Source organism: Pongo abelii, chromosome 6, assembly GCF_028885655.2.
Source record: "Pongo abelii isolate AG06213 chromosome 6, NHGRI_mPonAbe1-v2.0_pri, whole genome shotgun sequence".
In the NCBI taxonomy this organism is placed as follows: domain Eukaryota; kingdom Metazoa; phylum Chordata; class Mammalia; order Primates; family Hominidae; genus Pongo; species Pongo abelii.
Genome location: NC_071991.2, coordinates 118731779 through 118745431, shown reverse-complemented (window position 1 = coordinate 118745431; position 13653 = coordinate 118731779). Strand labels below are relative to the sequence as shown.

The 13653-nt window shown below is 37.4% G+C and overlaps 1 long non-coding RNA gene across 1 annotated transcript in view; it reads left to right on the top strand.

Moving 5' to 3' along the window:
• Positions 1-13014, top strand: part of LOC129060462 (uncharacterized) — a 64986-nt gene extending 51972 nt beyond the window's left edge. Inside the window, exon 3 of the long non-coding RNA XR_008527215.2 lies at positions 9688-13014. This is a non-coding gene — a long non-coding RNA (uncharacterized LOC129060462). The remainder of the gene's footprint in view (positions 1-9687) is intronic.
• The last annotated feature ends 639 nt before the right edge of the window (positions 13015-13653 follow it).

The window sequence follows — 13653 nt, the reverse complement described above, 5'->3', positions numbered from 1 at the left end:
ATGTACAAATAAAAACAGATCTACTCCTGGACATTTCCTAATATAACTGCAGAGCATCAAGCTTAAAAGAAAAATCTTAAAATCAACTAGAGAGAAAAGATAGATTACTTAAAAAGAAACACTAATTAGAATGACAGAAGACTTTGGAATACTGCAACAGATGTCAGCAATCATATAATAATAAAAGAAAAAACACAAAAAATTATAAAAGTATGACATTATGTTCCTAAAGCATAACTTTCAAATATATAAATCAAAAACTGAAATTAAACACAGATGGTGAGAAATCCACTATTATAGGAGGATATTGATTATAGTACTATTTATGATATTAAAAGTTTGAAAGCAAAGAAAATGTACATCAAGGTAATGATTTAAAACATGATTATATCCATAGCATGAAATATTATTCAGTCATTGAAAGATTGCATATGCATTTGTATATGATTATGTGAACATAAAGAAACTTATGGAAAAATACATACCGAATTACTTAGGACTTGGGGGGAGACAGTGATGGGCACAGAAACAGATAGTGAAGGAGATGGGAAAATGTTCAAAATTTTAATAACTACAGAAAAAAATAATTTTGATTAAAGGCATTTATCTACAACTTTTCAATAAGAGCTCTGAAGCAAGAAGGAACACAAACTGGTGAAGGGAACCCAGAGTGGGGCACAAAAAAGAGGATCTTTTTGTTTGTTTGTTTGTCTTTGTTTTTGTTTTTGAGATAGAGTCTCACTCTATTGTCCCAAACTGGAGTGCAGTGGGGCAATCTCGGTTCAGTGCAACCTCCACCTCCCAGGGTCAAGCGATTCTCCTGCCTCACCCTCCAGAGTAGATACAACAGGACTACAGGTGTGCACCACCATGCCTGGCTAATTTTTTTATTTTTAATAGAGACAGGGTTTTGCCATGTTGGCCAGGCTGGTCTCGAACTCCTGACCTCAACTAATCTGCCCACCTCGGCCTCCGAAAGTGCTGGGATTACAGGCATGAGCCACCGTGCCTGGCTGGATCTTTTGTTATATCCACACTAAGGGGACAGAAGGGACTGTCTAGTCCTTAGGCAGACAGATAGACATAATTTACCTAATGCGTTGGATAGCCACACTTTGCCACATTTTCCTGTGTAGAATGCTTATGTTTTCATTTCTTTCAGTTATTATGTGTGTGTCCTCATTATGCATTTCTGCTTAAAAATATTTCCTGCTATATGTTGATCAAGAAATTAGGGAAAAGCCACCAAATAATTCCATTTTATGCTATATGGTTTTTGAAAAAATAAAAACCATACATTTTTCCAAATGAAAATTTCATTCATAATTCAAATTTTCTACAGTAGAATTTTAGGATTTAGGTATAATCTCAATAATACCTCATAATAAGTCTGAGGGCTTTTCTCTTCTGTGTAAAATGCTTTTAAATACTTTACACACCTTATTTTCATTCATTTAACATGGCAAGCACATTAAAGGAGAAAAAAACATTCTCCTTCTTGGATCATTAATGAACCTTGACTTTCTGGTCTGTAAACTTTAGAGTGTCACAGGACATTATTATGAAACAGCCTGGATTATTGCCAAGTTAGTTTTGGGTTGGCATCTGTGGCATACTGAAATGGAAGAGTAGGCCTTCTTTTAAAATGTGGAAATTGTTTGCAATAATTGGTGAAAATTCCCTACATATTCTACCTATACATTTGAATGGGAAGGCTATACAGAAAACAATAATATCCAGGGTTTCATAATATTAAAAAGAAGTAAAAGGAAAAACAAAAACAAAAAAATCTTTGTGTAGTATTCATCAGTTTTGTGAAAGATAGCTGTCCATCTTCGTGAAAATGAAAACAGAATGAACTATGATTTGAGTCTTCTTGGCTATGAGTATAAATACATATAAAGCAGAACCCAAATGCAGGCAAAATTCATTAGAATGAGAGTACCCAAGAAACAATTTTAGCAGTTTCTATCCACTTATCCTAGGTCTAGGGACTTAAAAAAACCTATGCTTTTATTTCGATAAACTTCAAAAATACACAAAAGTAGAAATAACTATACAAAGAACCCACATGTATCTATCACCCAGCTATAAGGATCATCAACCCACAAGCAATCTTGTTTCATATATGCCCCACTCACTTCATACTTTCCCTCACTGGATTATTTTGAAGCAAATTCAGGCATTATTTTATCTACAAATGTTTTAATATCTGTCTCTAAAACATAAGGATTCATTCATTTTGGGAATTTTAATATCTGAATTTGTAGAAGAAACTTTTCCATGTGGTTTCAAGGTAAAGGAAGTACTCTGCAAGGAGAAGGCAATATCTTTGTGTACTACAATGGATGCCAAGCATGGTTGCTATTCTTCTTTTGTAGGGATTAAGTGCAATTCCCTATTTCACAATTACACAAACCTTAGTGTTTCTCCAGCTCTTTCTAACCTCATCTTCTCTTTCTGTTACCTCCTTGGCCCTATTTTTTCATTTCAATAACCTGTCATTACTAAAAAATCAGGAAAATCATAAGCTATATTAACAGAAAAGAGTGTGAAGATTTCAGAGAGTGTATTTTCACCATAATTTACCTAATTAGTTGTTTCATTTCTGAGCACCCCATTTAAGTGGTGCTACAAAGAACTAGGTGCTATATGAAAGAAGGAAACCAGGACTGTATGTTGGTTAATTTTACATGTCAACTTGACTGGACTAAGAGATGCCCAGATAGCTGGTAAAACATTATTCCTGAGTGTGTCCATGAGGGTGTTTCTGAAAGTGATTAGCACTTGACTTAGTGGACTGAGTAAAGAAGATCTGCCCTCACCAATGTGGTCAGGGATTATCCAAACCACTGAGGACCCTAAAAGAACAAAAAATGACTTGTTTTGCCCAGTTATATGTATACCAGGATCCTAGATTGAATCCTGAGCCAGAAAAAAATGTGGTTTTTGTTGTTATTGTTGTTTTGCAATAAAGAATATTATTATGAAAATTGATGAAATTACACAAAATTTTAGATTAAATAATAGTATTATATCAATGTTAATTGTTTTTGATAATTATACTGATTTTGATCATTGTACTGTGATTAGGCAAGAAAATATTCTTGTTAATAGGACACTGAAGTATTTAACATTAAAATAGCATTATGGAGAAGGCAGAGCAAGATAGCCAAATAATCCTGTAGTGATCACCCTCTCCCCAAAAGGAACACCAAGATGAACAACTATCCACACAAGAAAGCACCTCTATAAGAACCAAATATCAGGTGAGCAATCACTGTACCTGGTTTTAATATCTTATCAAGGAAAGAAGCACTGAAGAGCATAGGATAAACAGTCTTGAATTGCCAACACCACCCCTTCCCTATACCCCAGCAGTGGCTGCATGGTGTGGAGAAAGAATCTATGTGCTTGGGAGAGGGAGAATGCTGTGACTGTGGGACTTTGCATTGGAACTCAGTGCTGCCCTGTAACAGTGGAAAGCAATACAGGCAGAATTCTGCCCACACCCACAAATGTGGCATTTAGACCAGCCATAGCCAGAGGGGAATTGTCCACCCCAGTGGCCAAAACCTGAGTTCTGGCTAGCCCCATCACTGCAGGTTAAAGTACTCTGGGGTCCTAAATAAATTTGGAAGGCAGTCTAGGCCACAAGAACCGCAATTTCTGGGCAAGGCCTAGTGCTGTGCTGGGATAGGAGCCAGTCAACTTGAGGTGAATGCAACCTAGAGACACACCAGCTGGGGGCAGCCAAGGGAATGCACTAGCTCTTAGGTGACATTTCTAGACATATCCTGGGCCAGAAGTGAACCCACTGCCTTTAGGAAAGAACCCAGTGCTGGCAGTATTTATTACCTGCTGAGAAAAGAGCCTTTCCACCTTCAATAAACATCAGCAGCAGCCAGGCAATTCACCACAGGCCTTGAGTGAGACCCAGCACCCTGCTGGCTTCAGATATGGTCCAGTTCATTCTCAGCTGTGGTGGCCACAGGGAGAGACTCCTGCTTTAGGAAAGGAGAGGGAAGTTTAGAAAGGACTTTGTCTTGCCACTTTGGTGTCGCAAATAAAATAAAGCACCAAACGGACTCCTGAAGTCCCCAATCCAGGCCTTAGCTCCTGGATGCATTTCTAGACCCACTCTGGGCCAGAAGGGAACCCACTTCCCTGAAGAGAGAGACTCAGGCCTGTAGGATTCACCACAAGCCGACTAAAGGGCCCTTGGGCATTGAATAAGCATCAAAGGTAGCCAGGCAGTATTCACCATGGGCCTAGGGCACTGATAGCCATGGGGAGAGACTCCTGCTTGAGAAAAAGAGAGGGAAGAATATGAAAGATTTTATCTTGCAACTTGAGTACCAGTTCAGTCGCAGTTCAATAAACCACCAAGTAGATCCCTAAAGTTCCTGACTCTTGGCCTCAGCTCCCAGACAGCATTCCTGGGCCAGAAGGAAACCCACCAACCTGAAGGGAAAGATACAAGTCTGATAGGATTCACTGCCTGCTGACTTGGGCCTTGGGCCTTGGGCCTTGAAAACGTATCAGAGGTAGCCAGGTAATAGTCATCACAGTCTTTGGGAGAGGCACAGTACTGTGCTGGCTTAAGGTCTGACCCAGAGCAGTCCCAGTGGTGGTAGCTACAGGGGTGTTTGTGCCACCCCTCCCCCAACTCCAGGAAGCTCAGCATGGAGAAAGAGACTCTGTTTGTTTGGGGTAAAGGAAGGGAAGAGAACAACAGACTGTGCCTGGTAATCCAGGGATTCTCCCAGGACTTACCCAAGACCACTAAGGCAGTAATTTTACCAGTCTGCAAGAGTCACAGTGTTACTGGGCTTTGGGTGCCTCCTAATACAGATACAGCTGCAGTGACCAAACACTTATATCACAGCACTCAATTCCCTTTGAATAATTGGAAAGTCTTCTCAAGAAGGACAGGTTACAAACAAGCCCAGACTGTGAAGATTACAATAAATACCTAACTCTTCAATGCTCAGTCTTCAATGAACATCCACAAGCATCAAGACCATCCAAGAAAGCACAACTTCACCAAATGAACCAAATAAGGCACCAGTGACCAACCCCAGAATGACAGAGATATTTGACCTTTCAGACAGGGAATTCAAAACAGCTCTTTCGATGGCACTCAATTAATTCAAGAAAACACAGAGAAGGAATTAAAAATCCTATTGAATATATTTAACGAAAAGATTGAAATAATTTTTAAAAATCACGAGAAATTCAAGAGTTGAAAAATTCAGTTGGCATACTGAAGAATGTGTCACATCTCTCAACAGCAGTATAATTAAGCAGAAGAAAGAATGAGTGAGCTTGAAGACAGGCTCTTTGAAAATACACAATCAGAGAAGATAAAAGAAAAAAGAATAAAAAAGAATGAAGCACACCTATAAAGATCTAGAAAATAGCCTCAAAAGGATAAATCTAAGGACAAATCCTTAAAGAGCAGGTAAAGAGCAAGATTGGGATAGAAAGTGTATTCAGAGGGATAATAGCAGAGAACTTTCCAAACATAGAGAGCGATATCAATATTCAACTATAAGAATGTTATAGAACACCAAGCAGGTGTAACTCAAATAAGACTACCTCAAGACATTTAACAAACTTCCAAAAGTCAAGGATAAAGAAAGAATCCTAAAAGCAGTAGGAGAAAAAATAAATGAATAATATACAAAGGAGATCCGATATGTCTGGCAGCAGACTTCTCAGTAGAAACCTTATAAGCCAGCAGAGAGTGGCATGATACACTTAAAGTGCTGAAGGAAAAAATAAAAATTCTTTTACTAGAATAGTATATCCAGTGAAAATATTCTTCAAACATCAAGGAGAAATAGAGACTTTCCCAGAAAAACAAAAGCTAAAGGATTTCATCAACACTAGACTGCCCTATAAGAAATGCTAAAGGGGTTTTTCAATCTGAAATAAAAAGATAGTAAGGAGCAACAAGAAATCATCTAAAGGTACAAAACAGCAAGTACACAGAAAAGTACAGAATATTATAATACTGTAATTGTGGTATGTAAACTCATATCTTGAGTAGGAAGACTAAAAATGAACCAATAAAAAATAATAGCTACAACAACTTTTAAAGATGTAGACGGTATAATAAGATATAAATAGAAATAATAAAAAGTTTAAAAGTTGGTTGGGGGAATGAAGTTCAACTGTAGAGTTTATATTAGTTTTCTCTTTGCCTGTGTGTTAGTTGCTGTTCGGTTGTTTTGGGTTTTGTTTGTAACCAGTGTTAAGTTGTCATCAGTTTTAAATAATGGGTTACAACATGTTATTTGCAAGCCTCGTGGTAACCTGAAATCAAAAAACTTACAACAGACCCACAAAAAGGCAAGAAATTAAAACATACCACCAGAGAAAATCACCTCCACAAAAAGGAAAACAGGAAGGAAAGAAAGAAGAGAAGGTCAGAAAACCAATTTTAAAATGGCAAGAGTAAATTCTTATCACCAATAACATTGAATGTAAATGGACTAAACTCTCCAATCAAAAGACATAAAGTGGATTAAAAAAATCAAGCTGAATGGATAAAAAAGCAAGTCCCAACTATCTTCTCCCTATAAGAAACACACTTCACATATAAAGACACATATAGGCTGAAAATAAAGTGATGAAACAAGATAGTCCATGCAAATTGAAACTGAAAAAAAAAACATAGAAACAAAGAAGGTTATTTCATATTGATAAAGGGGTAGATTTAACAAGGGAATACAACAATTGTAAATATATATGCATCCAACACTGGAGCATTCACATATATAAAGCAAATATTCCTAGAGCTAAAGAGAGAAATAGACCCAAGGACATTCTTCACAGAGATTGAAAAAATAATCCTGTAATTTATATGGAACCATGAATGACCCAGAATAGCCAAAGCCATCCTGAGCAAAAAGAACAAAACTGGAAAAATTATTTTACCTGACTTCAACTGATACCAATGAGTGATAGTAACCAAAACAGCATTGTGCTGGCATAAAAATAGACACAGAAACCAATGGAACAGAATAGACCACCCAGAAATAAGACGATATATCTACAGTTAGCTCATTTTTGACAAAGGTGCCTTCAATAAATGGTCCTGGGAAAACTGGATATCTGTATGCAGAAGAATGAAACTAAACCTCTATCTCGGACCATATACAAAAAATCAAAATGGATTAAACACTTAAATTTAAGAACTCAAAACTATGAAAACTACTAAAAGAAAATATTGACGAAACTCTCTAGGACATTGGTCTGGGCAATAATTTCTTGGTTACTACTCTACAAGCACAGACAAATAAAGAAAAAATGGACAGATGGAATTATAACAAGTTTAAAAGCCTCTGCACAGCAAAGGAAACAATCAACAAAGTGAAGAGATGACCTACAGCATGGGAGAAAATATTTTCAAACTCTTCATCTGACAAGGGATTAATAACCAGAATGTATAAGTAACTCAAACACCCAATAGGAAAACATCTAACAATTTGATCAAAAATCAAACAATCTGATTTTTTAAATTAGCAAAAGTTCTGGAAAGACTTTCCTCAAAGAAGACATACAAAAGGCAATCAGGTATAAGAAAAGGTGCTCAACATCATTGATCATCAGAGAGATGCAATTCAAAACTACAACGAGATAATCATCTCATCCCACTTAAAATGGCTTTTATACAAAAGACAGGCAATAACAAATGTTGGCAAGGGTGTGGAGAAAAGGGAACGCTCGTACACTGTTGGTGGGGATGTACATTAGTATGATCACTATAAAGAACAGTATGGAGGTTCTTCAAAAAATCTAAAAATAGAACTTCCATATGACCCAACAATCCCACTGCTAGGTATACTCAAAAGAAAGGAAATCAGTATATAAAAGAGATCTCTGCACCTCCATGTTTATTGTAGTACTATTCACAATAGCCAAGATTTGTAAGTAACCTAAGTGTCCATCAACAGACAAATAAAGATGTGGTACATATACATAATGGAGTACTATTCAGCCACAAAAAAGAATGAGATCCTTTCATTTGCACTAACATGGATGAAAAGGGAATATTATGTTGAGTGAAATAAGCCGGACACAGAAAGACAAACTTATGTTCTCACTCATTTTGGGGAGCTAAAATTTAAAACATTTGAACTCCTGGAGATAGTAGAATGGTGGTTACCAGAGGCTAGGAAGGGTAACAGCAGGTGAGGGAGTGAAGAAGATTCATGGGTACAAAAAGATAGTTAGATAGAATGAATAAGATCTAGTATGTGATAACACTACAGGGTGACTACAGTCAACAATAATTTCCTGTGCATTTTAAAATAACTGTAGAGTATAATTGGAATGTTTGTAATGCAAAAATATGATAAATTCTTAAGAGACGATGGATGCTCCATTTACCCTGATGTGATTATTAAGCACTGTATGCCTGTATCAAAATATCTCATGTACCCCATAGATACATACACATACTATGTACCTATAAAAGTTTAAAATAAATGAAATATAATAGCATCATGGAGAGGCAGTAAATGTGATAAAATGTTAATGATTGAAGACGTGAGCTTTTAATACTATTGCAACTCTTCCATAAGTTTGAAATTATTTCCAAATAAAAATATATACCTAAAGACTTTATGTATATTTCATCAATTTTCATAATATGCTTTCATGCAAATAAATCATACACAGATACACACAGGAGAGAATAAGAGGTGGGAAGGTAGGGTTACTGAGTATAGAGAACTCTTTTTTGGAATTTTGCTGTAAAATAAAGGGGAGAAATGAAACAGTGGCTGGAGATGTTGGAATTAAGAAGGTTTGCTGTAATTGCTGTTATTTGAATGAGTGACATTAAAGCAAATATATAATAGAAAATGAGGAAAATTCAACTCAGGAAGGACAATGGATGAGTCACAAGAAAGAGATAATATTTTCAGAAGCAAAACCCTTCCACAGCCAAGCAGTAATGAGTTCTGGTGCCTACATAGGGCTTGGCCTTATATTACAGCATGGACAGTTCATCTGCTGTAAAGGAAGGGACAGCCCGGGTGTGAATGCAATTAGTTTAGTCTATTTGATGTTAGAGGGACAAGAAGTGCTTTTCTAACAGCTCCTATTTGCTCAGTAAAGTTAGAAGCAAGGTCTCCAGCTACTATTGAAAAGAGGGAGGAATGATGAAAATTTAAGATTACTACAAAGACAAAAGTAGAAGCGCAAGAAAGCAGAGCTCAGAGGAAGAAAGCAACAATAAAGTCAGCAGACAAGTATTTATAAATGAACCATGAAGCTACCTTACTTTTAAGAGGAAATAAAACTATTTAGTCTTACAGCACTTAACGATGGGAATATATTCTGAGAAATGTGTTGTTAAGTGATTTTTGTGGTTGTATAAACATCATAGAGTGTACTTACACAAACCTAGACGGTATAGCCTACTACACACCTACCCTATATGGTACAGCCTATTGCTCCCAGGCTACAAACCTGTACAGCATGTTGCTGTACTCAATACGGTAGGCAGTTGTAATACAATGCTATTTGCATATCCAAACAGATCTAAACATTAGAAAAGGTAAGTAAAAATATGGTTCTATAATCCTATGGAACCACCATTGTATATGTAGTCTGTCACTAATGAAAATGTCATTATATAGCACATAACTATGTTTATTTTTTTATTTTCAGAGGCCCATAAGTGGGTAAATGTTCCTAAGGACAAAGATCTCTAAATCTGCAGAGTGTATATCTGTAAGAATAGAAGACTGATTCCTCGCTCACATCCTCGCTGATCTAATAACTACTCTGGCTTCCAAGATGCTTCAAAAACTAAACTCAGCAAAAAGTGCAGACCAAATATGTGGCAGAAGTTGAACTGAGCTCGTTAAGTTTCATATTATGTATATCCTTTAATATAGCCTTTTAATGCCAATAAGTGTGTCATGCATAGACGAAATGCTAAACTGTCTTATGGCTTAGCAGTATTGGTCTTGATCTCAGATGGGTATTTAGAACTCAGCCTCTCTTAAGACTTTTCTTTTCTGCCAAAACCTGCTTAGTCACCATCTAGGGTACCCCAAGGTTTTGTTGCTGTGCCCATACAAATTTACTTGAGAAGGTATTCGCTGTCCTAGGCAAAGAGCTAAGTAACAATTAATCTATTTCTGAGGAAAAGAACACATAAGTTAGACATATAGTGTCAGCATGTCTGAGGAAAATGCTTTTAATCAAATAATACTGAAATGTATAATAAGAAATATGATGAGAAGAGACTGGGATTCCACTAAGATGCTTCCCACCCATCAAATTATTTCTAAAATATGATGATATACCAAAGTGCTTTATGCTTCAATCACAGAAACAAATTCAAGCTTAGACCCAGGCTTAAGGATGGTCCAAAGATTATGCCACTAGCCATATGTAAAGTTAAATAAAAGTACAAATCCTGTTTCTCAGTTGCATGAGCTATGTTTCCAATACTCAATAGTCACATGTAGCTGATAGCTACCATATTAGTGCAGATATAGAACATTTTGTCATCACAGAAAGTTCTATTGGGCAGCACTGGTCCAAACCATGGAAAGCCCCTGTGGTTTACTCCATTTTTTCAATTGTTACTGGTCCCAGGGAAGCATAAAGAAATATGAACTTGTGCTGTAACCTCAGAACTACCTTGGACTTCCAGCTGACCCCAAACTGGAGCTCTGAGCTTTCCCAATCTGGATCTGACTCAGGATAGACCCACATTAACCATCAGAGTTTAGGAGGAGGAGGAAGCAACACTTACCTCAAATGACAAAGTGATGCTTGGGAAAGTCCTTTTAAGACTATGAAATCCTGTGCAAAAATATTCTTTCTATTTTCCTAAGCAATTGCCTTCACTTTGTTGCGGGGCTCTCCCTAGATTATTATATTCATTGCTGGACTCTAGAGCTTGAGATAAATGCAGAAAATTTGGAGGCAGTTCAGAGGAGACACTCAAAGATGATGAAAGGTTTGAGAAATAAAATTCTGTGGCTAAAAAAACAGAAGTCATCCATCCCGGAAGAAAATTGTAAGATTATCTTCAAGCATAAGCATACATATTATATAGAGGATTATGTCCAGCTACTTTGAAAAGCTGCAGACAGAAGAATTAAATTAAATTAAATTATATTAAATTAAATTAACAACATAAAAGTAAATTTCCTGATAATGATGGCTGCGCTGAAACAGGCTATCAAAGAAGTTTAAGAAATCTTCTCTGGATGTATTTGAAAGCAGAAAAGTTTCCATGTAAACATTTTCCAGTAATGACTCCTTCTGAGGAAAGCAGTCAGATATAATTCATTATGTATACATTCTTATGTTTTGTAACATGTACAAATCTGGTCCCAGCTTGTAGGCCTAGGGATTGCTTCTGGCTCCTATCATGCCACCTATTGTCAGGCATGTGGCTACTTATGAGAGCCCTATTCAACAAAGATACTGTATTCTCAGAGTAATTATATTAGAAAATAAGGTCATTGTTTCCCCAGAACCCACTTCTCCTTTCCTTATAACATATCCCATTATTTTTCTTGTGGTACCGTCCTTCTCCTATCCTATACAGCCCTGGTCTCGTTAATCAGAGCATCCATTCTCCCTGGCCACAGTGATTGGCTCAGAAGTAAAAAGTAACCCAAGTCAATCCAGTACGGCTCGACTCCAGGACTTTTTTGTTGTTGTTGTTCAAACTGTTGGGAGCAGATAATCACTCTCTGTGACATATTTGGAAATAGGAGATTTAAGCCTGGTTCTAGTGGTCTGGGTTAGGTTGCCATTACATGCAGAGTACAACAAAGTGATCCTGTAGGAACGTCTGTTAAATTTATCCAGAGCAAAAGCATTGGTTCTCCTGCCAGGAAGCAAGTAGCTAGAGATGGTGAGCAACCTGCTAAGCCACAAAGCTAGAGAAGGGGAGAGAAGGAAAGAAGGAAAAGAAGTCCACTCTTTGGTACACAGCCTTTCTCAATTCATCACCTTCTTTACAGCACCATGCTGTCTCTCCTTCAATGGTCCTTGGCCCTACCACAGTTCTTTGGGACAAATAAACAATCTTCTCCTAAACAGCTTCCTCTGTCCCTAATTCAGTTATCACTGCTCCATGCTTTCCCTCTGCTAAACATTTACTCAAACTTCTCAACCACTGATGTCCTCTTTCCTATTTGTCCTTCGAGGTTTTGTTTGTTTGTTTTTGTGTTGTTGTTGTTGTTGTTGTTGTTTTGAGACGAGTCTCGCTCTGTCGCCCAGGCTGGAGTGCCGTGGCGCAATCTTGGCTCACTGTAATCTCTGCCTCCCGAGTTCAAGCCACTCTTCTGCCTCTGCCTCCCGAGTAGTGGGATTACATGCGTGCACCACCATGGCCAGCTAATTTTTGTATTTCTAGCAGAGGTGGGGTTTCGCCATGTTGGCCAGGCTAATCTCGAACTCCTGGCCTTAAGTGATCCACCAGCCTCGGCCTCCCAAAGTGCTGGGATTACAGGTGTGAGCCACTGTGCCAGCCCTTTGAGTATTTTTGTTGTTGTTGTTGTTTTTTACCATCATTTTAGAGTGGTTTCAGGAAGGCAATAAATGTTCATGGTCAATCCATCATCTTTAAACTACTTTTGTTAAGAACAAGCCAAAATATCAAGAAGAATAAAAATAGAATGAAGGAGAAAGAAAGAATCAAAGCAAGACATAATGTCTGCTAGCTATTGTCATGAACATAACGGCAGGAACTAGGATGCACTTACTCAAGCAGCTCAGGAAACCCATTATGCACTTGGAAATCCTCAGAGTAACAATGCTTCAGTGAGGCTGGAGACCAAACACTGCTGGGTCCAGACAGACACCCAGTCTATAGACGTTTGAAACTGAAATTTTCCCCTGGTCCAGTGAGGGTGATAAATGCTTTAATTTGGTTGTTTTGTCTTTCTTTTTTTCTACTTTTGGATTGATTTCAGGTCTCTTCTCTTAGGCGTTTTGTTTGTTTAATAAATATTTACTAAGCAACCAATAGGCACACACAGTATTATGTTATTTCCTAAAATAGAACAAGGAAGACTCAAATCTTGCTTCAAAAAAAAAATTTCAATTTTTTGGAGAAAGTAACCTTTCTATTAAGTTATTTTGAAAGAGGAGGGCAGAGCAGGGAAGGAGATGGAGATGGGGTGGGTGGGGCAGTAGTTATAGGAACAAGAGGAAATGTTTAGGCGGAGTCAACCCTCTGGTGCCAAATTGGAGCACTGGTGTTTCCAGATGTCTCTTTAAAATCCCATCTCACTAGCAGGATTAATATTGAAGAGACTTACCCAGATTTGAGGGTGGAAGAATTGGCCTGGTGAAGGTATTATTACTAAAATACACAATTTCACTCTATTCTTGAGCTATAATCTACAATATTTTGTGACCCTTCACTTCCTCATTTAAAATCTCAAAGGCTGTTTTCAGTTCTAAAATTTTAGTATTTGAACCCAAATTCTGGCTTCTGGGCAATCTTCCCATGGTCTTTCTATTTATATCACATCCTGTCCCAAAGCCATTGAATTTTTTTATTCTAACTGATTTGGAATTCTGCATTACTTATTTCAGTCCCCACCCTAAACATATTTTTTCTTCCCAATTTATTCTTAAGGTTGAAATAAAGTTCAA